The following is a 26900-nucleotide window of genomic DNA, read 5'->3' as shown; positions in this document are numbered from 1 at the left end:
GGAAATGGTAGATCTCTATTCAGGGCTCTAAGAATTTGTATTCAAGGTCACAGCATGTGAGATACTAGCTATTTTAGAAGGCATTAACCCTTACTGTGAGGCACTTGTTTAAAGGAGATGCCCCCCATTTCTTGATATCTTTGAAAAGCATTCTTATTATTTCATGAGCAGGAACTTGAATATATTCTTTGCTTTGGATGCCCTTAATCATTGGAATGGAAATGAAGCAGCGAGACATGTTGAGACACAGCCTTGGCCATCACATTGCAGTGTGGACCACAATGGGACAATTTCTGAACTGAACTGAACATTGTTGTTTATTGCACTCACACTTATCCATTCCCTTGTTAAAGGAGAAGGAAAGGCTTGCAGAAGTTGGGGGCGCCAAAAGTTAGGGACCCCCAAGTGATTGTATTGACTTACCTGAAACCCCGGGCTGGTGCTCCTATCAGCAGAAAACTGCACCGGCCCGGGGTTATACCAGTGAGCATCACGGAGCAGTCTTCTGTATTCAAATTTCCCGGGGCTAACGCATGCGCAGCTGAACGAAATAGCTGACTTTTTAGTTAAAGTTTGGCTTTTCATTCTACTGCACAGCCACGCAAAGAAGGAGGAAGACAGAAGAAGTTCACTCTGTAATGCTCACTGGTATAATCCCGGGCCGGTGCAGTTTTCTGCTAAAAGGAGCACCGACCCAGGGTTTCAGGTAAGTAACTACAATCACTTGGGTGTGCCTAACATTTGGCACCCCAAGTGCTGCAAGCCTTTCCTTCTCCTTTAATAAGGCCTCTGTAGAGGCCAATATATACAGATCCTTTCTATCTTTTGGCTTCCTATTTCTTCAAATTTCCCAGAGCAGACGCATGCGGCTTTTTGCTCTACTCTGCATGCACAGCTAAGAGAAGAAAGAAGAAGCCGGAAGACGATGGGTGCAGTTTTCTCCTGAAAGGAGCACCGGTCCGGGGTGTCAGGTAAGTGAATGCGAACAAGGGAAAGTTGTGCTCACCACTATTTTTTAAAACCATTAGACGGGGGTGCAATGAGGCTGTGACCACAAAATACATATAGTCAACTACAAGAGTCCTCTGCACTCAACCCATTATCAATATATTTAAGACAGAGACATTTTGTGCATACTGCTACTGAAAAATGCCTTACCCTTTAAACAAAACAGGGATTGTTTGTCCATATATTGCAATATATTTAAGCTGGTCAAAGTCATCCCATATATGGCCAGTCCTACGCTTAATTTTCATCTGATTCATTAATAATTCTATTTCTTCATTATACATTTTACAAAGGGACTAAGTTTTACCTGCAACTTACTTGCTGCTTTCAAAGTAAAACTCCCAAACTTGGCTGCCCTTTTATTAGACACCAGTGGGATCACCTGACTATAGCTGGGAAGGGTGGGAGCTACAACATGGAGCTGGTCACTAGGGATGTAGCGAACGGCGGAAAAAATGTTCTTGAACATATTCGCGAACTTGCGTCAAAAATGCGAACGGTTCGCGAACGTCGCAAACCCCATAGACTTCAATGGGAAGGCGAATTTTAAAAGCTAGAAAAGACATTTCTGGCCAGAAAAATGATTTTAAAGTTGTTTAAAGGGTGCAACGACCTGGACAGTGGCATGCCAGAGGGGGATCAAGGGCAAAAATGTATCTGAAAAATACATTGTTGACACAGCGCTGCGTTTTGTGCTGTAAAGGGCAGAAATCACACTACGTCACTCAGGTGATGTTTCTGGACACGGAATGTGAAAAAGCTCACACAGCTAGGTGGCACTTGGTTAAAGACTGGGCAAACAATGCCTGCAAGGTCAACGTATACACTACAGCAGTGGATACGGAATATATTATTGCTGCTTGGAAAACGTCACTCAGGTGGTGTTTCTGGAGACGGTATTATTATTGATATTTAGACAGAATGTGAAAAAGCTCACACAGCTAGGTGGCAGTTGTTTGAAGAACACACTGGGCAAACAATGCCTGCAAGGTCAACGTATACACTACAGCAGTGGATACGGAATATATTATTTCTGCTTGGAAAACGTCACTCAGGTGGTGTTTCTGGAGACGGTATTATTATTGATATTTAGACAGAATGTGAAAAAGCTCACACAGCTAGGTGGCAGTTGTTTGAAGAACACACTGGGCAAACAATGCCTGCAAGGTCAACGTATACACTACAGCAGTGGATACGGAATATATTATTGCTGCTTGGAAAACGTCACTCAGGTGGTGTTTCTGGAGACGGTATTATTATTGATATTTAGACAGAATGTGAACAAGCTCACACAGCTAGGTGGCAGTTGTTTGAAGAACACACTGGGCAAACAATGCCTGCAAGTGCACTACTATTGGTGCACTACTATGAAGAACAGCAAACAGCACTGGACACGTTAAAGAACAGTAAGATAAGTTAAATAAAAAATATATATATATATGTATATTAAAAAAAAAAGAATTACTCTGGTTGGTGCTGAACTACTAGGAGCAGCACACCAGTCCCACTCCCCAACACAGCTAGACTAATAGCACTGGGCTCTTATAGTAGCAAAGTAAAAAAATAAAAAAGAAAATAAAAGCAGTCCTTACAAGGACTATTGGGTTATTACAGCAGTCAGCAGATGAGATCAGAAGCAGTGCCCACAGCAGCTACATACAGAGCACTGCAGTAGAAGGTAGATTACTAGTCAGCAAAGCCAACTAACCTAAACTCACTGTCCCTCAAATCCCTGCAGAGTTCTGTCCCTACAATACAGAGCAGTATCAAGTAGATTACTAGCCAGCAAACTTACTATCAACTGTCCCTCAAATCACTAAACAGCTCTCTCCCTACACTAGCTCTTCCAAGCACACACAGGCAGAATGAAAAAACGCTGCAGGGCTTCAGTTTATATATGGAAGGGGAGTGGTCCAGGGGGTGTGGGGGTGGTCCAGGAGGGAGAGCTTCCTGATTGGCTGCCATGTTTCTGCTGCTCTGGGGTGAAAGGGCAAAAATAAGCGCCAGCTAAGGCGAACCCAAATTGGCGAACGTCGCGTGACGTTCGCGAACATTCGGCGGACACGAACGGTCGATGTTCGCGCGAATTAGTTCGTGGGCGAACAGTCCGCGACATCCCTACTGGTCACTGCTCCTGTATAAACTATAACAAACAAGGGAATGTGATCACTTGGGGGTGATTAACTTTTGGCACCCCAAGTATAACAGGACTTTCCATCTTTAATATGGATGTAAATAGTAAAAGTTTGTTTATTAATTTAAGTGCACCATTATAATCAAGCTTTGGTTATCATTTTCTAACTTGCACTAGACTAATGCTGGAAACAAATTGCTGATGTTATATTCATAAATCAACACCTGAGTCTTGATTTAAAAGGAAACAGTTGCCAAAAGCTGTATTTTGTACCTGAAAATGAGTGTCGTTGCTTTAAGCCGTTTAGTTGGTATATTTTAATTGTGTGCAAGTTAGTTTGACTTTTGGTTGAAGGAGGTGAAGGCCCATTTACGAGCACAAGGATAGAATTGTACACAATAACACTATTGTCAAGGGTCTTATACAGACACTTTACAACTGTCACTTAGCACCAATGTGCCACTTCTAATGAATTGTGTGCAATGTACAACATACAGGGCACAAGAAGTCATGGGGTATGTGTGAAAGTAGCACTTTCCCTGAAAAGGTGGACCTTCAAGTTCACTTAGAATGCTGCACCCACACATGCAACTGACTTACAATTGGGGGCACATTTACTAAGCTCGAGTGAAGGATTCGAATATAAAAAACTTTGTATTTCGAAGTATTTTTTTGGGTACTTCGACCATCAAATAGGCTACTATGACCTTCAACTTCGATTCAAACGATTCGAACTAAAAATTGTTCGACTATTCGACCATTCGATAGTCGAAGTACTGTCTCTTTAAAAAATACTTAGACTACCTACTTCAGCAGTTTAAACCTACCGAGATACAATGTTAGCCTATGGGGACCTTCCCCATTACTTTTCTAAGCTTTTTTTGATCGAAGAAAAATCCCTCGATCGATCGATTAAAATCGTTAGAATCGTTCGATTTATCGTTCGATCGAACAATATTTACTTTGATCGATCCATCACAGTATTTGCGCTAAATCCATCAAATTCGAAGGATTTAACTTCGAGGGTCGAATTTGAGGGTTAATTAACCCTCGATATTCGACCCTTGATAAATGTGCCCCTTGAACGCCATTAGTGATGCTATTTGCACACTGATTCATTAAGAAACAATTGTGCGGCAACTAGTTTGCAATTTACCTAATTAGATAATTCTAGGGTTATCATCTCAGTCCTTGTAAGGAGGACACTTATTAATACAGAGGCTGCAAGTTGGATTTAAAGATCAAGGATTTGTGTGCAGTCGTTAGGGATGTAGCGAACTGCCGATTTGGTGTTCGCGAACGCCGTTCGCGAACACCGGCAAAAAATGCGAACGTTCGCGAGCAGTTCGCGAACTTCGAACACCCGCTAAAATCGTTCGATTCGAACGTTCGAAGGATTTTTCATTCGAATCGAACGTTCGAAGGATTTTAATCGTTCGATCGAAGGATTTTCATTCGAATCGAACGTTCGAAGGATTTTAATCGTTCGAACGAATGGAAATCGTTCGAACGAATGGAAATCGTTCGAACGAATGGAAATCGTTCGAACGAATGGAAATCGTTCGAACGAATGGAAATCGTTCGATTTTAGCAGTCGAATGGTCGAATGGTCGAACGATTTGTATTCGAATCGAACGCGAACTCAAAATGCGAACGTTCCCAAACGTTCGCGAACATTAGGCGGACGCGAACGGTCGAAGTTCGCGCGAACAAGTTCGCCGGCGAACAGTTCGCTACATCCCTAGCAGTCGTGCATCCAACTTGCAGCATGTGTAATAAATAAGTGTCCGCTTATAAAACATTGATTTGTGCCTTTGATTTGAAAAATGCAGCAATCTTTTCTGGTATATTATAGCAATTCTAAAAATGAGGTCCCAACCCAAACAAGTGTCTCAGACGGCACACAGCATGCATGAAATGCTCATTTATATTTACAGAGCTGCTGGATGAAGACACAGGCGATTTAACCAGAAGAAGGACCCTAGAGGTCCGAAACATGTAGTGCTTTAATGCATCTTGAATAAACGTCTTCACTGTTTCACTAAAAAAGCTCTCCAGTGAAATCTTCATTTTCTACATGATATCGCTTTTCTGGACGTTGGCAAACCCAGATCACTGTTGGATTGAGCTATCACTGATTTATACGGATTGTGGCAACAAGTTATTTGCATTTTGGACGATTTAACTAGAAGACTGGGATGGAGAGACAATTAAAGGAACAATAACACCAAAAAGTTAAAATATCTTAAAATAAAGAAAGTATAATTTACTGTTATGCTGCACTGGTAAAACTGCGGTGTTTACTGAGAAGCACTACCATAGTTTACATAAACAAGCTCCTGTGTAGCCATGGGGGCAGCCATTCAAGCTGAACAAAGGAGAAAATGCACAGGATACACATCACATAACAGATAAACTCTGTAGTGTACAATGGGATTCTTCAGAAATAATCTACTGTGTATCCTGTACTTGAATGGCTGCCCCCATGGATACAAAGCAGCTTGTTTATATAAACTATAGTTGTGTTTCTAAGGCAAATACACCAGTTTTACCAGTGCAGGGCAACAATACATTATATTGTCATTCCTTATTAACATTTTAATTTTTTGGTGTTACTGTTCCTTTAAGGCACAGGCAGCAAACAAAGGAAACAAACTTTTAAATGTAAATTTATGAAGTCCAGATCTCTATGACAAAAGGGTTGACATTTTTTGGCCTGTTATAGGTAGCTGTTGAGGTCAGAATTTGCATTTGCGCTTTCTATCTCTGCCCCCTCTCATCCGAAATCACCCATAATAGGCAATATACGTAATATACATTTGTATAGAGGTCATTTTCCCCTAAGATCCTCATCAGTGGGTAGTCCCTATAAGGGTAAGGCCACACAAGGAGATTCGGGGAGATTTTGTCCCCTGGCGACTAATCGCCTCGTCTTTTGAGCGACTATCTCCCCGAACTGCCTCAGCGTTTTCCCCCATTCATTATAGTCTATGGGGAAAAATGCTGAGGCAGTTCGGGGAGATAGTCGCTCAAAAGACGAGGCGATTAGCCGCCAGGCGACAAAATCTCCCCTAATCTCCTCGTGTGGAGTAGCCCTAAATAATGAAAGAAAATTCTAAGCAACTTTCCAATATACATTATTTATGTAAATTCAGTAGTTTTAAAACTATATGTAAATGTAAGCAGTATCTGTCTGGGGAGGCCTGATTCTGTTACATTGTTACAAGAGTGAGAACCAGCAGTGCAGAAAAGGTCGGTCAAATACTTTTCCCAATGGCAATTACATTTATAAATAACTTTAAAACCACAAAAATGTGCTATTTTGAAGGGAAAAAAACGTTCTGAAGATACATTTTAATTTTAAGTGGCAGATTTATCAAGGGTCGAAAAGTAAATTCGAATTTTCGAGTTTCAAATTTCACACATTTGATTTTTATTCCCCCTATTCGAATGTAAATTTCAATGTGAAATTTATCACACCTTGGCCATAGAATCAGTCCTAATTCTAATATTCGCCACCTAAAACCTGGCGAGTTAATATACAAGTCAATGGCAGAGGTCCAATGAGCCATTTGGAGATGTTAATAGCCTTCCTGGCATTCAAGGTTTTTTTTGGGAGAAAAACTTTGATTCGCACGAATACAAATTGAATACAATTCGGGTCAGAACCATTTCATGGAATAAGAGACATTTAATTTTTTTTCTAAAATAACCTGATAACCTCCCAGTCAAATTGTGAGTATATTCCAATGGAAAAAAAATTCACATGAATTCGAAATTTGACCTTTGATAAATGGGCCTCCAAGTGACTCATTTTCTACCTCAAAAGACAAAACACAAGGAGACATTAATATTTTTATGTTTTGTCTGAGATTATTTTATGATGTGAGAAACAAGCAAGTTTGTAGCCTGATTAGTTAGTGTACAGAGTCACAAATCAATTGGTCTCCTGACAGGCAGCAGCGCATTTACAGCCTACAGTATGTGAATAGATGGTGAATGTTGTGCTAAATGCTTTTATTTAATGCTAATGTCACGTGCAGCAGTGTTGTTCTTCCAAACACTCCGTACCAAAACTTCACACAACTGAAAAAAACACCATTTCAGAGAACACAAGTCACACTAGACCAAGGGCCCTGGTATGGATGATCCACTTGTAAGTACTATAAGTAAGGATATACAGAAACTTCTAATAGGTGCAGACAGGAAGGGGCTCTGGAGTTAGGGACACGGCATTGTATTTAGAGCTGGATTATTCTCTATTGCAAACCTGGATGCAAATGTCTTGCCTTCCCCGTTTATGAACAGATTCCATTTAAAATAATTGCAAAAAGCGCAGCTTTTTATCTGGATTTACATGATCTGGTTGCCTTAACCTCTGAACAACCCCTGTAGCTTTAGGATAGGCTGATACTGGTAAAAGAGCCAACAAAAAAGCTCTTAATGCAGAACCACTAACCAAAAATAATGACATTTTGACTTGTTATGCAGTTTATCATACCTCCCAACATTTTGCAAATAAAAAGAGGGACAAAAAAGTTGGCACGTGACCATGCCCTTTTTTGTGACCACACCCCCTAAATACCATTTTCATTTTACAAAATTTGGCAGGTTATGAAAGTTTGAACATATTTCTGTTTTTTTTTCAGTTATTACAGTTTTGCTAATGAAGTTGAATTGCCCTTTAAGCTGTGAGTCTAACTTCTCCTAAGGGACCTGTTATCTTATATTGTTACAATTACTTAGTTGCTCTATCTCGAAATAGTTACAAAAGTATCTTTTCTGCTGCTGTGGCAGTTCTGGGCTCTCTGACAAAAGACAATTAAGTCAGAAACTTTGTTTCATTTTCTGGCTGTTCAGTGCAGAGAAAAACGTGACTTTTCCGGTACAAATGAGGGACTGCGGCTTGAGCTGTCAAAAGAGGGACTGTCCCTCTAAAAACGGGACAGTTGGGAGGCATGGATTTCTATTCTATAAATCTATAAATGTTTTCTATGACAAGAAGTTCTGTTTTTGTTATTGGATCTGCTGAGTTCAGCCTTCTTTTATCCAGGCCCGTATTTACATAGCAGGTGCCCCTAGGCCCACTGTTGTTTCTCGCCTATTATTCATTCAAATTTTCATCATCGGAACCAGAGCAATGGGGATTGGTGCACAGGAAATTTTAAAAACTATTGTATCTCCTGCGCCTCCCCAATGCTTCTGAACCAATGAGGGTGTGGTTGGGCAGAATGCCGGCCCCTAATATCCTGCTTCCCTAGGCCCTGGCCTTGGTGGCCTCTCCACAAATCCGGGCCTGCTTTTATCACTTGTCAAAACCAGCGGTCTCCAACTTTTTTTTGCCCCAGGGACCAGTGTAAAACCATCATCATTTTTTTCAAGGACCTGGGGCGCATAGATTTTGTGCATGCTGCAGCAAACTCAAGTTTGTCCGTGGCCCGGTAGTGGGCCGCAGCCTGGAGGTTGTAGACGCCTGGTCTAAACCGTCCCTAAAATCTATTGTGTTCACTATATAATAAATATTCATGGACTGCACCCAAAATGCATTACCTTATAAACAAGAACTTTGTGCTTGGAAAATTCAGGTGACGATATTAACTGCCAGCTTGGCCTCTCCAGACCAAAGCAGCAGTGTATTGTCCCAAGTATGAGGCAATCCAAACTGCATTTATCAAACCTCACTCTGAAAGATTCTTTCACAACTAGTTTCCAGCAGATGTAGAGACCACAGAGACAGCTGTATTCTAGCATCTTGCCTCACAATTTTTCCAAGGGATTGTGCTGTTCAAATATTAGATATATAAATACATATTTTATATAGAATTAGATTGCCCCTTGGCCAGTAGTTTACTGTACCAGTTGTTGAAAATGACACTTCACACCAAAGCTCTTAATGGCGAAGAAAGAAAAAAGATATTGGAAGGCCGATATTTATTTCCACTCAAGGAAATCAGTGGTGGGCTAGGAGAGAAAAGACTTTACTCTTGCTTTAACCTGTCCAGTACTAAGCCTTATTTTCTCTCCTGAACACAATGACCAGTTTTAGAGTTGGGGGGGGGGGGTCTGGAATGCTAGAATGTTTTTAGGCGCCCAGGTTGGGGGTTGAACTGTATGTCTTTCCCATGAATTGTGTGTTTGCTAAAATCCAAACAAAAAGAAAACTTTAAAACCCTTGGAAAGTGAAGGAAGGAGCCTGGAAAGGGAGGGGGAGTTAACAGGTGCAGTGGGACAATGCAAGATGAAGATTGATGGGTGAGAGGGTTTAGGAAGAGCATATACACAAACACTCACTATCTCTCAGCCTGCCCCTGAACCGTACTATCTTACAAGAGCCCAGCTGTCTGTACATGTACATATGCCCTGTGATACGCAGCCAGAGATGTTACTGCTTCTGCATCTCCATGTGCTCTAAAATATAGCTCTCTAGTTGCCCAATGCTGCAGCTCTCCAGAGACTTGTGAATTATTTCCAAATAAAGAAAACATGTCAAAATATTTTGTTAGAAAAAAAAATCCTAGCTTTTCAACTGATATAGTTTAAACTATAATTGCCAGTTTCTCTATTGCCTCCACTGCAATCCAGCCACTGAATGTGACACTTACCATCTGTACGCCTTAGATATATCACTCGTCATTGTTTCTCTGGGATTTCCTTTTGGAAAGACAATCAAGTCAAGCATTGTGGGTCATTATCCGGCTTCCAAAGCCATAAAAATTGTTAGGGACAGTCAACAATCAACATTTTTTTATGAAGTGACAGTTAGCTATTTAAGAAGAAATGCGAACTTGACTTGTGTCTTGTATCTAGTGATGGAAATTCAGGTTCATATTTGATTCAGGATTCAGACGTCTTTTGGTATTTGGGCAAATCCAAAAATGATAGATTTGGTGCATCCCTTCCTTAGCTACTATGTACCAATAAGCAATTTATACCAATCAATCTTGTACTATTTCATGTATATTTAATCTGGTTGACTAATAGTATTTATTTAAAAGAATTCCTACTTAAGCTTATATCATTAGCCTTATATCATGGTCCTCACATATTGGCCATTTCACATATTTGAGGGGTCTCTCCCTCCCTCTTTCTCCAGCTCCTGTTTTTCTGCAAAGTTTCAGCTCCTTGTTACTGACTCAGCCTCTTAGATGTAAATCCCTAAATTTGTTACAGTCCCTGATGGAGCTTGGGGAGGGTCACAGGGTCAGCACACAGGAGCTCAAAACTAACAGTAACTTTATAGGAGAGAAAGTGAGAGGGAATAAAAACATGAGGGAGACAGTATGAGAGATTGATAGAGGGAATGACCCTGAGAAGAAGAGGAAAAAACGTAGGCATGGAGAGAGAAAGGCAAACGTCTACTATATGGAGCAAGCCGTAGAAGAACGCTTTGGGAACATGAAACCCAAGGAAGAAATAATAATGAAATCCAGGGAGATCAAATAAAGAGGCAAAGGCAATAATGAAATGATTAATAGTAAAACAAGATAGTTAATCATTAGGGTTATGAGCATTGAGAAGGACAGAAAGAACAGAAAGCTTAATATCCATTGAAAGTATTCTGATACTTTCTTGTTTATCTTGTTTATGTACCGTATATATACTCGAGTATAAGCCGAGTTTTTCAGCCCCCAAAATATGCTGAAAAACTCTACCTCGGCTTATACTTGGGTCAAGCGCAAAAACGGTCGCCGGCGTCTAAGAATAGTCACCGGTGTCCAAGAATAGTCGCCGGCGTCCTAGAATAGTCTCCAAGAATATTCGCCGGCATCCAAAAACGAGACTCCGGCACCTCCAATGGGAGCAGTAACGCAACTAGAGGGGTGCGGGCCCTGGTGTGGGACGCACAGCCGGGCCCCCTTCCCGCCTCCTTACGCTATTTTCAGCCTGCATTTCAGTAGCACGCGAGCTGCCGGGGGGCTCTGAGGGGGTGAGGGCCCTGGCCCACTTGCACCCCCTGCTCCCCCGATAGTTCCACCACTGAATGGGAGCAGAAACCCTCAATTTTTTGATTGAAACTTACCAGAAGCTGCTGCATTTCTCACCCTAGGCTTATACATGAGTCAATAAGCTTTCCCAGTTTTTGGAGGTAAAATTAGGTACCTTGGCTTCTAATCGGGACGGCTTATACTCGAATATATACGGTATATATATATATACTCGAATATATACGGTATATCATTTTTAGCAATGGTCAGGATCATTTAATTTTTATACTATACTATATTTTTTGATGTTCTTTAGTATTACATCCCACGTTCTTTTGCTCCTAACTTGTCTAAATCAGTCCCTTGTCCAAAAGCAATGACGTTCATTGAATTGTGTCCTGACCTGTGGTTCCCCCATATAGAGACCAGATGATCATGTACTAATTTGTAAGGTAGCCTCTTATTGTACAACTGTCAGCGTTGAAGACATACAAAAGAGTTTTTCACTGGCACCAAGGTCATACAAATGTGTGAGCATCACATAAAAGTTTCCAAAAATCACACCTTAGAATTGAACAGAAAAAGACAAACCAGACCTTACTTAGTTACAATGTGTCAATGTACCCAAGTATTTACAGGTCACCATATTTATCCACAAAAAAGTGGTAACCCCACACTATCTGATTAGTTTATTTATTTTAATCCAATTTAATTTAAAACCATAAATAGGTTATATCAATTAGTGAAAGTGCCACCTCTACTCTATTTTCCTTTTCAATCTCTTTATTTCATGAATTGCTGGTTATTTTATAATATCTTTTGATAACTTTTTTAACAACAACATAACTGATTTAATTTGCACTTTAATTAATTGAGAATTTAAGATGAATTCATAAATTAATTGGTTATATGTAAGCACTAGCACTCTACCTAATGAATTTGTGAGTTTAATTGGTGACTGAGATAAGTACTTAATTGGTTTTAATTAGTTTATAGATTAGTTGATATTTATATTGTAAAATCAATTGATTGAGTATTAACAATTAATTAACTACGTACTATTGCACGGTTTAAGAAGCACTAAGCACTTTCACTAATTGATATAATTTATTAGTATTAATGGTTTTAAATTAAATTTGATCAAAATAAACAAACTAATCAGATAGTGTGGGGTTACTACTTTTTTGTGGATAAATTGTTGAATAGTAATTACACCTCTATACAATCTGATTCGATCTTAGTAATAAATTGAGAGATTACAAGAACAATCCCTGGTTTTTTGAGGTCACCATATCTCTTAATTGTATTAAAGGTAAGGAAGTTTCCTTGTTCCATCAGATGTCTTGTATCAAGTTCTGTTACATAGTTACATAGTTAAATTGGGTTGAAAAAAGACAAAGTCCATCAAGTTCAACCCCTCCAAATGAAACCCAGCATCCATACACACACCCCTCCCTACTTCCACACAAATTATATGTATACCCATATCTACACTAACTATAGAGCTTAGTATCACAATAGCCTTTGATATTATGTCTGTCCTAGAAATCATCCAAGTCATTCTTATAGTCATTAACTGAATCAGCATCACAACATCGCCCGGCAGTGCATTCCACAACCTCACTGTCCTGACTGTGAAGAACCCTCTACGTTGCTTCAAATGAAAGTTCTTTTCTTCTAGTCTAAAGGGGTGGCCTCTGGTACGGTGATCCACTTTATGGGTAAAAAGGTCCCCTGCTATTTGTCTATAATGTCCTCTAATGTACTTGTAAAGTGTAATCATGTCCCCTCGCAAGCGCCTTTTTCCAGAGAAAACAACCCCAACCTTGACAGTCTCCCCTCATAATTTAAGTCTTCCCTCCCTCTAACCAATTTAGTTGCACTTAGTCTCTGCACTCTCTCCAGCTCATTTATATCCCTCTTAAGGACTGGAGTCCAAAGCTGCACTGCATACTCCAGATGAGGCCTTACCAGGGACCTATAAAGAGGCATAATTATGTTTTCATCCCTTGAGTTAATGCCCTTTTTTATGCAAGACAGAACTTTATTTGCTTTAGTAGCCACAGAATGATACTGCCCAGAATTAGTGTAAGGAAGAGTTGCCTCCCCCCCCCAGCTGTAGTTTTAATATGAAGGGTTCCCACTATCAAAATCTGTGGTATACACTGTCTTGTTCTCATGTGCTCTTCTCTATGTAGTGGCGTAATTAGTCAACAGCAGGCCCAGGTGTAGGATGTGCAACCGGGCTACCCGCTGGGTCCACCCCCTTGAAGTGCACAACGGCCTCATGCTGATGCGCATAGAAAAAATCTCCCCCACCCTGCAGCACATGATAAAACTTTTCAGGGCTCCAGTGGGTCCTAAGGGGTGCAGGCCCAGGGGCGTTTGCACCCCTGCACTCCTGGTAGTTACGCCATTGTCTCTAGGTGGGGGGGGGGCATTTAAAAGAGTACTTAAGCCTAACTAAAAAAGTAGTAGAAGTTAGAAATGTTGTACATTATGTTTTGGGGTTGTGTACCAGCCCAAGGCAACCACAGCCCTTTAGCAGTAAAGATCTGTGTCTCCAAAGATGCCCCAGTAGCTCCCCATCTTCTTTTCTGCTGATTCACTGCACATGCTCTGCTTTATCCGTATTCGTGTTTACACATTTGATTCACAGAGGATTCTTAGGATCCTCATGATAATCCTCTGAAGATCAAAAGATGTAGACGTGAGTATAGAGAAAAAAAGTTTTGTGTAGTTTTGTTTAGTTATTTTAGTGTTTTAGTGTATAAATATATATATATATATATATATATATACACAGCACCATACTCAACTGTTCAATTATTTAAAAAAAAAATATATATATATAAATAATGTGTATATAATATTTGAAAAGCCCTATATTAATTATATCAATAGTTAATTAAAAATAATAAGCGCTAGTACATGCATTTGGCAGTGGTTGGGACTCTTCCACACATTGCTTTACTTATGAAACATGTACAGTTATCTGGAAATCTGGGCTGGTCATGACCTTATTGCTTTTTAGTGTTAACCTTTTGCCCTTTAAGGAGTTTTAATAAACAAGAAGAAAATGGAAGTTCTCATAAAGAAAAAAAGGAATGTTTAGAGCAGCCTAAACAAGAAAAAAGGCAAGATAAGAAGATAGGATCATATGGATAGAGCAATAGAAAAAGAAAGTATTATAATACTGGACTGAGATTGCATTTTTGTTGATATTTTAGTCAAAGGGGCATATTTACTTAGCTTGAGTGAAGGATTAGAATAAAAAATACTTTGTATTTCGAAGTTTTTTTTGGCTACTTCGACCATCGAATTGGCTACTTCGACCTTAGACTACGACTTCGAATCAAACTATTCGAACTAAAAATCGTTCGACTATTCGACCATTCGATAGTTAAAAAAAACTTCGACCACCTACTTCGCCACCTAAAACCTACCGAGCGCCAATGTTAGCCTATGGGGACCTTCCCCATAAGCTTTCCTAGCAATTTCTGATCGAAGGAAAATCGTTTGATCGATGGTTTAAAATCCTTCGAATCATTCCTTTGATCGTTCAATTGAACAAATTGCGGTAAATCATTCGGCTTCGATATTCGAAGTCGAAGGATTTAACTTTGATGGTCGAATATCGAGGGTTAATTAACCCTCGATATTCGACCCTTAGTAAATGTGCCCGAAAGTGTAACTTGCTCTAATGCTCTAAATAAGTATTCTGTGAAATCTATGATATACTGCTATTTGCTACAGAAAACAGATGTTGCTGGTGTATTTGGTATATTTAAAGAAACAGTAATGGACTCATTATTCAGGTATCTGTAAAAGATCACTTCTTGTTTACTACTACTACTGACCTTATTTCAGTTATAAATGACACTATATGCACAGGTCTAGTCTTGCATTGCTAAAGGGACGCCATATCTTCATGTAATAATTTTCCGGTTTTTCCTATGGAATAGTTTGAGATTTAAAGAGACTGTAGATTTAAATTAATTTATTTCCCATAGCTTCTGTAAAGGTATTAGTGGTATCAAATTGCTGTTTTCTCTAAGAAGAAGCCATTTTATCTCTGGTATGCTGCTATGGTGTTTAAATTATATTACAAAAATTAAAACCCCAGAAGGGTCCCGTTGTCTTGGAGGGGGGGGGAAACCTGAGTGAAGTCACAGTCAGCTAATTAAGGCCTGTTACCAACACTCTCCATTGCCTTTATAGAGAAACTGTGGTCGTCTAAATTCTTTATTGTTCTTGACTGATCCAAGGACCAGGATCCGGATCAAGGTGTGTGTAGCGACAGTCTCTTTCTAGTCCTGTCAATGCACACAGTTACGGCCATGACGGTTGAGGGCCGAATCATAACCCGTTCCATAAGCCCTGACACAGCTTTGTCCTCAGTTATCACACAATCTGCTAACCTGTGGAAACCTTCTAAATGGGGACCTAGCATTATATATATATATATATATATATATGGCGGTATTTTGTAAGTACTGTAATAGTTATAACACTGCTCTAGAATAAGTGGATACTTTTCAATTTCATGTATAGTCACAAACACATACAGACTCTCGGCACCTATGTAACTGTTTTTATGCCCCTAGACTATTGCACATTTCTCTTCTGTGCGAAGAAATCCCTTCAGAAGTGGCAGAGATTTCTTCCCAGGATTTAAGATTTTATTTGCAATATATCAGTGTTTACGCCTCTTTCAGTAACATGAAAACTGCAATGTCTACAGTGTTTCTTAGGTAGGAAGGTAGATATGCATCTGCATGGCAAATATTTCTCCCACCCTTGCCTCTGGCCTCCTGTAGAGATATAATCCTTTGTTATATCTTTTTACTGTTTTATCTTTTTTGTACTTGGTATTGTCTCTAACTGGAAACTTGTGCATTCTTTTATTTCAGGGTATCCTGCCTACAACTCACAAGGGGAAACCCGAGGTGCTGGCTATGTTTACATCACAAAACCTTTGTAAAAGATCCCCTGAAGTGAAGCCACTTCCTTCCAACTCCTGGTTAGTCAGATGGAGAGATACTGTAGCAATTACTTGATGCAAGGTTCCCTTAGTGTAATGCAGAATCACGATCTCTCGTTAGGATGGAATGATTTAAGGGAGATAAGGGATTATTTAGGCAAGTGATTACTCCTGTGATCCCCAACCTGTGGCTCAGGAGTAACATGTTGCTCTCCGACCCCTTGGATGTTGCTCCCAGTGGCTTCAAATCAGGTGTTTATTTTTGAATTCTAGGCTTGGAGGCAAGTTTTGGTTGCATTAAAACCAGTTGGACTGCCAAACAGAGTCTCCTCTTGGCTGCCAGTCCACATAGGGGCTACCAAATAGCCAATCACAGCCCATCCAATGCTCCCCAACTCCTTATACATATGAATGTGGCTCACGGGTAAAATAGGTTGGGGACCCCTAACTTAGGCTAATGTCTCAGGTGGCATTACCCATAAGTGGTGAAACCAGTAATGTGCACCAAACAGCCCCATAGTGGTAAGAGTGTAGTGTAATTTGGAGAATATATATAAATGCTCTGGGTGTCCGCACTCAATCTTAGGTAGAGTAGAGGTGCAAGATCAATATTCATAATAAGCAGTAGTAATGGATCAGCAAACTCATTGTCATAGTGAATGAAGTGTTTTGTATTGGATAAAATGCTGTGTTACCAATAAAACACTTCATTCACTACTTCAATGAGTATGCTGATTACTAATGTATATATATATATATATATATACCCTTGAAAAAGACATGGTCTCAAAACATATTCCACATAAAGGGTGTTTCAGCTTAATAGCATTGCTGGGCTTTGTCTACACCTTTTAAATTTACTTTTTCACCATTTTTAAAGTTGTATGAATGCTACATTTGGTTATTCAAAACTTCTTTCATGGTAGCAACAGGGCTATCATGGCATCATGGGGTGCACTATAACACTAGTGCTATATATTATTTTATAACCTACCCAGGACCCAGGTCAGATGTATCTAATTGTCTTCTTTGTTGTTAAATTCCTTTACATTTATAAAAGCTTATCCTGAAAAACTTTCTGAAAGTCTTTATGCCTTTTCTCCAAAATCTCCAAAATATATCAAAGCATTTTCTCCATATCTCCTATCCTTCTTTTTTCTACAGAGAGTTTTCTCCAGCTTTGAGCTGTCAGAAATTATTTTATCCTGAATTGTCTCCTTCGAATTTCTGTTTGTTATTGAATGATACCCTATGGCAGTAAAGTGATTTGTGGGAATCCATCGTAAACAACATGGTGACACATTTTATGTCCCGCCCGTTAGGTTTAAATTGCCTTTAGCTGAATGTCTTATTTTCCCTCATTCTTCCCACTTACAATCACTGCTCACTAGGGGCCCCATTATGCACAGGGCCCTTGCGAAGTCTCCTCATGTTTAACTACTAAATAACTGTGCCCTTTTTAAATGGGAGCAAAACCTACAAAGTCACTGTTACTCTGCCTTCTATTATCTAATATGACTGTATAAAGGTTTGTTTGTTTTATTGTCACAGTATTGTTTCTTAATATTGCATGCTATTATAATAATTAAATTGTGCCTTCATTAGAATCAAGCTGCAGGACAAACATCTGTGCCAAACTTATAAGGCAGCAGAAAGAATGTTTCTGTAGTGTTAATATGAAGAACATTGGCATTGCAAATTACCGTTCAAATAACCCTTCCTGGGACTTTCTGTATTAATGACTTTGGTTCCAGATGTGTATGTTGTACATTACTGTTTATATATAAATTGTTCTATGCATATTTATTTGGCAAGCTGCATATGGTGAGCAGTGTGTGGGTGCCAGCTTTCCACAGACAGTTTCCCCCAAAGGAACATAGTTGACCAGCAGCAGCTTGCAGCTGGTGAGAAATAGGAGAGACCGTCAGAAAGAGAGAGGACTGAAAGACAGAATTTCTTTGAGGTGCAAGATAAAGACAGTGACTGATTTAGAGATAAAAAGCTTTCACCGCATTTACAATTAAATGTGTTTTATTTACATCACATTTTTATGGCAGAGACACACATGAAGATTTGGGAAGATTTAGTTGCCTAGTGACAAATCGCCTATTCTTCGGGCGACTAATTTCCCCGAACAGCCTTCCCGTCGGCTAGAATGTAAATCGCCGGCGGGATGGCACTCAGAGCACTTCGTTTTCCGAATCGCCCCGAAGTTTCCTCATGAGGCAACTTCAGAAAATGAAGCGCTCCGAGTGCCATCCTGCCGGCAATTTAGATTCTAGCAGGCATGAAGGCCAAAGAAGAGGTGATTTGTTGCTGGGCGACTAAATCTCCCCGAATCTTTGCGTGTGTCTCCGCCCTTAGTGTGTTAAGACCGCAGGTAAGGGAGGGTGGAAAAACTGGAGGGAATCAATAGAATTTGAATAACAAAATTATTCCGTGCTATTACATTAGTGATGAGTTGATGGGAAAAAAATTGAAGCCTGGAACCAATTCAAACTATGTGGCTTTATTTGTAACCGAAGCCTATCCCTGACTTGCTTGAAACTAAAGGTGGCCATACACGGGCCGATAAAAGCTGCCGACAGACCGTGTCGGCAGCTTATTGGCCCGTGTATGGGGGCCCCCGACGGGCTTCCCCGATCGAGATCTGGCCGAAAGTCGGCCAGATCTCGATCGGATGGGATTAAAAATCCCGTCGGATCGCGGCCGCATCTGTTCGTTGATGCGGTCCCGCGATCCGACCGCCCGTTTGGCGAACACTAGGATCCGATCGTTGGGCCCTAGGGCCCACGATCGGATCAGCCCGATATTGCCCACCTCAAGGTGGGCATATCGGAGGGAGATCCGCTCGTTTGGCGACATCGCCAAACGAGCGGATCTATCCGTGTATGGCCACCTTTAGAAAGAAGAGGTTGGTTATAGTGATGTACAGACAATTGGGTTCTGCTAGCCAATTACTTTTTTTACAAGTGGTCATGGGCACAACTTTGCTAATGGCGATTCCTGCTTGTGACATCTCTCATTTACTGTATATACTCACTCCTTCCCCAACTGGGCTCTTCCAGTAACATCAAAGATGGGGGTGACACAGGTACATAAGGAGTAGTGGGTTGGGTACACATTGGGAGAGGGTGGATTAGGATCAAAAAAGCATTAGTTTGCTAATATAAATTTGCTTTTTTAAGCCGTTAGATGAATGAAAACAAAGTGAACATAGTCATATATTATTGTAAAGATATAAAAGAAAAACATTTGACTATAACTGACTATAGTACAACAAACTCCAATATATCTTATAAATACTGTTAATTCATCTGTGCTATAAGGTATTAGGTTTTAAAACTTCTACGTTCTTCCTTGTGTCTCAGACCCCCCCTTTTATTTTTTTAGATTGCTAACAAGCAGATCCCGCGTTACCCGAAGAACGATAACGATGTATGAATTCATTAAGGTTAATGTGTGGGCACAGGTATGGGATCCGGAAAACCGTAATCCAGAAATTACCCAAATTACAGTAAAGCCATCTACCATAGGCTCATTTTTATTTAAATAATTAAAATTTTTAAAAATGGTTTCCTTTTTTTTCTGTACTTTGCACTTAAAGCCAACTAAGCTGTAATTAGTGATGGGCGAATTTGCGCCGTTTCATCGGAAAATTCACGAATTTCGCACGAAATCCGCAAAACAGCAAAGAATTTGCGAAACGGCGCCGGGCCGTTTTTTTTCGACGCCGGCAAAATGTATTTTTGCCGCAGGCAAATTTTTTGGCCGAATTTTCGCGGGCATTTCGCTAATTTATTCGCTGGCGGTGAATCGCGCAAATTCGCCATGAATTCGCGCCTGGCGAATAAATTCGCCCATCACTAGCTGTAATTGATCCCTATCGGAGGGAAAACAACCCTATCGGATTTACTTCATATTTAAATGATCTGAATGATTTATTAGCAGAATTTAGGTATGGAGATCCAAATTACAGAAAGACCCCTTATCCAGAAAAGCCCAGGTCTCAAACATTCTGGATAACAGATACCATACCTGTATATATAATCACTGTATACTGCATTGCTCTTTCTTCGATTGGTGCTGCAGTTTCTCAAAAGGCATGCGCCACAGTTCAAAACACCATGGGACAGATTTACTAAAGGGCGAAGTGGCACTAGCGACAATTCGCCAGAAATTTCATCAGCAGGGACAGCGCCAATTTACTAACAAGCGCAGAAGACAATTCGCTAGTGAAAGAGACCATTGCTAGTGCAGTTTCGTGCCCTATCGCCAGGAGCATTTTTTGCTCAGGCGAACGATCGTTACCTCTTGCGCCAGATTTTCCTTCGCCACCTTAGACCAGGCGAACTGATAAAACAAAGCTATATCTTCCTCAATCTTATGTCAGGGACAAAAGTTATAAAAAACGCTGGCGTCTTTTCATTTTTTAAAGCAGGATCGCCTTCAAAAGTCCTAACTATTAAAGTGTTGTTTGTGTTAACATTTTTTTAACCAATTTGAGGGGCATGCCACGTTTGTGTTAGGATGGGCTCATGTCTAGGACATTAGAGGCTCTCTTTAATCTTTATTTTGCTTCCTTGGACATGTGTAATAATAAGTGACCACTTTAAGCATTTGCACCAACATCTCTAATAAAGACATATATATGCCCTATTCAAATTGACCTAAGGATAAGAGTACTAATGAAGTTTCACTAGGCAGAATTGAACAATAGCATCAGATCACTAAGAAATGGTTGCGCTGATGAATTAACACTAGTGAAACTTTGTCAGCATTCGGCTGCTAAAACGCAACTTCGCATTTTAGTGCATGAGCGTAGTGGTGACGAATTTACGCCTGGCGAAGTGTGGTGGAGTGTTCGCTGGAGAATATATAGGGAGAATAAACAAACATGATATTATAAAGAGGGAATTTAAGATGTAGCAAATGAATTGTTTCTGGAATAGTTATGGTAATGATCAGGAGTAGTTATGGTAATGATCACTGCTCATAAAAATTTTTAATAAAATAGTCAAAATAGTATAGTTTGTTGGGGGAAAAAGTTGGAGAAAAGCAAAACTCAGAATAAAGACTTCACAGATTCAATATCAGAAATGCTGCCCTTCCTTGTAATGGATATACAGTGAGCGAATGTGTTTTAGAGTAATGGGAAGGCTGAGAAACCAAGAACGAGGCACTATTACAAAACCACAGGGAGGCCGAGAGAGCGGCACATACACTGAACATTACAGATCCACAGGGAGGCTGAAAAACCGAATATTAATTACAGAAAACGGAAGGCTATACAGACGGTGCTGAAAAAACCTTCCAACCACAGGGAAAGGAGGTAGAGGGAATGGATAAATGGGGTAGAGAAAGGCTAAGTAAGAGCTGAGAGACTTGTAGCTGGCAAGAGAATTGTGCTACACTCGTGCCCAGCTGTGCAGATACTGAACATGCTCTACAAATACACACAATTACAAATACGTAAAAGAGCCTTTGTTTAAGAAATACATGTACAAGATGGGGCTAATGTCTGCATGAGGATTAGGTTGGTATTTACTCAGAGATGCCGAGGCTTCTTTTTTTTTTGCAATGTGATGTGGCGTGATAGCTAGGAAAAGGGGTGTGAATCATCCATCATGGGGACACTTCAGAACCTGACAATTCGGCCTTTGACTAATGTCTATCACCTGTTAATTCTGGCTACTGTTCTCTCTTTTACAAAGGCGGCTATTTAACTCCTGCTGTTCCTGGTAGTGACTGTGGCAATTTCTAGCCGTTCTTAATTAGTATTGTCTCTAAGGGCAGATTCGGGGAGATTAGTCGCCCAGCGACAAATCTTTTCTTCGGGGTGACTAATCTCCCCAAACAGCCTTCGGGCCTGCTAGAATGTAAATCGATGGCAGGATGGCACTCAAAGTGCTTCGTTTTCCAAAGTCATCCAAAGTTGCCTCACGTGGAAACTTCGGGTCATTATGGAAAATGAAGCGATTCGAGTGCCATCCCGCCGGTGATTTACATTCTAGCAAGCGGGAAGTCAGTTCGAGGAGATTAGTCGCCCCCCAAGAAGAGGAGATTTGTTGCCAATCGTCTAATCTCCCCGAATCTGACCGTGTGTCTCTGACCTTAAATCTCTTGGGAACCAGTGTTTCTCATTTCCAGTAAAGCACAAAACAAAAACTCCATTAAAGAAGTGTTTATTCTTTCTGAACATTTAACTATTCTGTTCCACAGGAGACTAAATAACCAAGATGAGGATAGAGTGGATGCTGTGAACCATTGAATGGCTTTGCAGAGAGGCGATTATACATTTCATCCCACAAGTGCACATCACTGCTCTAACAGATGCCGAAAAGAAGATTAGGTGCCCTTAGGTCTCAGTTTAGCAGGAGGAGGGAGATTTAGGAGACTTCATGTGGAAGGGATGAGATAAAAGATCGATCCATGAATTTGAAGAATGATAACATAATTCTTTTCTCACTCGAACACCATAGATATTAACATACCATCCAGCAAATAAGAAAAAAGTGCCTGGATATGAATTGATAATGTTAATATGTAATTAATAACTCAATGTAAACAATACCTTTATATCTGTTCGACTAGATATGAAGCAAAGTTAGTCTAACAGATGCTGGTAAGAACATGTTTTCTTTGAATGCAAGTCCAACATTTCCTATATTAGCTGCAGTCTGTCCCCAAGCAAATCATAAGACTAAACCTCTGTATAGATGCATTCAATGAACTTGTGCAAGTGCAAGCTTGTTAGAACTTGGTATGGACACACATCCGTTGCAATGCAAATATTTGTTGAATCCATTAATTTGAATACAATCAGCTTGCGTGAGCTCAGTATTTGGGCTGATCCGATTAAAATGAATGGAGCAGGGGCACGAGCAGATTTGCTTCTCAACAGACGGAGCCAACAGCCTGTGAGCCCAAGGGATGGGTATTAGTGGCCACTTTATAGAAGTGACTGCTTCTCAGATAGAGATGGATGGAGTTACCACTAGAGAAGTGAGCCATGTTGATGATGATGTTGAGATGATGCTATCTGTGTTGAAAAAAAATATTAATTATTGTGAAAGTTGAAAAGCAAAGAAAAAACTAAAGGTATGAAAAAGGGAAAAAATTGAAAAAAAAGCAAAACTGAAAAAAAATACAAAAGTACAAACTAAGCTGGCAAATGTAAAAATCATAGCCACTGACATTGGGCGTATTTTCTTATGGCGACTTTTTATCACAATTTTGTCTTGGTGACTTTTTTGTCTCAGCGTCAATTTTGTCTTGGCAACTTTTTTTGTCTTGGCAACTTTTTATGTCTTGACGACTTTTCTGCCCAAAAAAAAAAAAATACAAACGTACAAACTAAGCTGACAAATGTAAAAACAAATCATAGCCACTCACATTGGGCGATTTTTCTTATTGCAAATTTTTTTGTCTCTGCAACCATTTTGTCTTGGCGACTTTTTTGACATCTTTTTTTGGCGACTTTTTGCCACAGCTTTTCAAAGAAAATTTGCAGGTGGCGAAGTGTGGAATTTGCCACAAATCCATACCTGGCAAATAAATTTGCTTATCACTACTTAACAACTCTGACTTATGTTGTGCATAGTGTGAGCGCTGGCATCTATTTATTTGTTCTGCTTATCTTTATATAATACACAAAAGCCATGAATATCCTGTAAATTATATCCTTATAAACGGTGAGTAGTGATGTCATCAGTTATAAACGGTGAGTAGTGATGTCATTTCTCTCACATGACTCACTAAAATTTGTGTATTATAATAAATAAAGTACCCCCAGTTGTAAAATATGAGGATATTAGAAGTTACCTCGGAGTTCCATGACCTGTATAAAAACACTCGGCCTTCGGCCTCGTGTTTTTATATGGTCATGAAACTCCTCGGTAACTAATAATATCCTTATATTTTACAAGAGGGGGTACTTTATTCACTATATTCAGAACATCTCCTATTCATCTTCCAGTCTACCAATCAAACCACTGTCTGGCTGCCTCGATGACCCGACCAAAAATAATTACATAAACCAACAACTATTGTTTATATAAATAAGCTGCTGTGTAGCAATGGGGGCAGCCATTCAAAGGAGAAAAGGTTCAGGTTACACAGCAGATAAGCTCTGTAGAACATAATGGTGTTATCTGTTAGCCACTATTTATCCTGTGCCATATAGACTTTTTTTCAATTTCCGCCATTGCTACACAGCAGCTTGTTTATATGAACTATAGTAGTGTTTCTGAAGCAAACACATCAGTTTTACCAGTGCAGGGCAACGCTGCATGATATTTTCATTACTTTAAAAAACTTAAATTTTTTGGTGTTACTGTTCCTTTATATGTAAGGATGTTAGAACTCAGCAATCACATAAAAAACATTACGGTGAAGGCAGTGTGGTTTTTAAATAGGTAATTTCTAATATTCTTATATTTAAAAGTAGGGGATACAGGTATGGCATCTGTTATCCAGAATGTGCAGGACCTGTGGTTTTCCAGATAGTAGATCTTGTAAAATTTGGATATTCATATGTTAATAATTATTATTATAATAATAATTATTAACGTATTAATAATTATTATTTTAATAATAAAAAAGTCTTTTAAATATTAAGGTGCCTATTTATTAGGTTTTTTTTGTTGAGTTTATAAAGGAAAAAAAAACTAAATTTTTTTGAGATTTATTATGCTCTGAAGCTGCTAAAAATTCAAATCGGAAAAATACTCCAGCTAAAACCTGTCAAAATCATGTAGAAGTCAATGGCAGATGGTCCCTTTGGAACTTGTTTTTTACCTTTTTTTTCATACTGTTTGCGCTGATTTTTGTTCGATACGCCGATACATTTGAGTTTTTCGAGGGACAACAAGAAAAAGTTGAGTTTTTGGAGCATCAATTTGAAATAGTTGCATGATTCGAATTGACACTTGATTTTGTTGGGCAGATTTTTTTCGAGATGTATTATTGGTAAATAAAGGGGATTTGGGTTTGGGAGTTTGGTCAAAATTTTTTTTCAAAAATGAGAAAAAGTAGTTTTAGTAAATAGCCCCTTAAAACGCAATAGGCTGGGTTTGCCTCCAGTAAGGATTAATTATATCTAAGTTTGGATCAAGTACAAAGTGTTTTATTATTACAAAGAAAAGGAAATCATTTGGAAAAATTTGGATAATTTGGATAAAACAGAGTCTATGGAAGATTTCCTTACCATAAGACGGAACTTCTGCATAACGGGTTTCCAGATAACGCATCCCATACCTGTATATTATTTCTTATTCATTTCTGCTTTTATCATTCTGTGACGTCATTTTTAAACGTATGTGTATTTAAACTTGTGTTTTAATGTTATAAATCCACTGTATTTTAGAATGTTTTACTATAAAAAATTTAGCAATGTATTTATGTTTCATACAGACACTGCCGTTAGCGCGCTAGCTAATTATAGTCTCCCTATGTATGTTATTCTATTTATAAAAACTCCAGTGCAGCTCTGCACGATCAATGTTACACAGTCCTCTGCTACTCAAATATTGATCCTGTCTCCTTATGCATAATGCACTTGTGAATGCTGATACATGATGTAATGCATGCGGTTATGACCTGGGATAAATTCATTTAAAAATATGAACTGCTCATGTCAAGCTTGTTGACTGCATATTTGTTCGACCTGCTTGTGAAACCAGCCTATTTAATCTTTATATGATTTTCTAGTAGACTTAAGGTGTGAAGATCCAAATTACGGAAAGATCTGGTATCCATAAAACCTCAGGTCCCGAACATTCTGGATGAGAGGTCCCATACCTGTACAAAATGAACAATACGAAGTGGCTTCTTGGCACAGGATCAGCAGTCAGAGTTTAAATTGCAAGTCCCAAAAGTCTGAATAATAAATAATATTGTGCAGGTTTAGATAAATATATTCAGCGCATTAGTACATTTTCCTGCAATGAATATTTTTACATAATAAACACACTCAAAAAAAGCATTCACGGTAGAAAAAACACACCAAAACTCTATAAAATGCTCAATAAAGTTGATAGAGACAATTCCCATCGACTTCTATTGAACCTCGCCCGCTTTTACTTGCCAAGGTTTTTTCTGAATATTTTATAGGTTTTTTCTTTAATAAATATTCACGGTCCTGAAGAATATTCTTGAGTTTGTTAGCTTCAGCCTTTTTGCTGCATTTTTCAGGAATTTTGGGGAAAAAATGAAACTTGAATTTTGATAACTTGGCCCCATTGTGTTATGAAGTCTACCCATATTAGGAAGTCAATACTATTAGAGGTTTTTGACACAGCGGCTGGCAGGTAATTGTTGCCATTTGGGTCTTGTCCAGGGGAGTTACTTGAAGTTACTGAGCCCCAAAGCAAATTTATTTTAGGGTCCCCAAAATATCTAGAGGTTGTCCTGTTTTACAAATATAAATTGAAATTGCTCATTAAGTAGGGCCTCATGGGGTTCCCCTACCTCCTGGGCACCCCTGCAGCCGCTGTCTGCTTCCTCTGTAGTTACGCCCCTGATCGTGCCTAGCATCTGGGTAACATACAGTATGTTTGGTATAACATGGCAAGGAGGAGGTTATCTGTTTTTGATTCAATAAATCTCTGGCCAACCTCCACCCATTAAAATGGAGGGTGCTTTATTGATAATGTTATATTGAACTATTGTAATGGTACAGTTTATATTACACACAAGCAAATGCCTTCCCACAGTCTACCTGTACTTGTACTGCTGGGAGAATTACTGAGCTGTACAATTCTCACTGTCAGTGTATTACCTTAGATTATGTCTACTGTAAATCTAATATAAAGTGATGCCCTCTGGCAAATTTTATTGGCAAATAAAA

General features: G+C 39.4%; 1 long non-coding RNA gene across 1 annotated transcript; it reads left to right on the top strand.

Moving 5' to 3' along the window:
- Nucleotides 1-665: 665 nt before the first annotated feature.
- LOC121393354 lies at nt 666-23787 on the top strand. The gene is made up of 3 exons (XR_005961013.1): nt 666-971; nt 15981-16090; nt 22274-23787. It is a non-coding gene; the product is annotated as an uncharacterized LOC121393354 (long non-coding RNA).
- Nucleotides 23788-26900: the final 3113 nt, after the last annotated feature.

This window comes from Xenopus laevis, chromosome 4S (assembly GCF_017654675.1).
Source record: "Xenopus laevis strain J_2021 chromosome 4S, Xenopus_laevis_v10.1, whole genome shotgun sequence".
Lineage (NCBI taxonomy): Eukaryota > Metazoa > Chordata > Amphibia > Anura > Pipidae > Xenopus > Xenopus laevis.
Note: the sequence above shows the minus strand (reverse complement) of the source record. Positions and strands in the feature narration are given on the sequence as shown.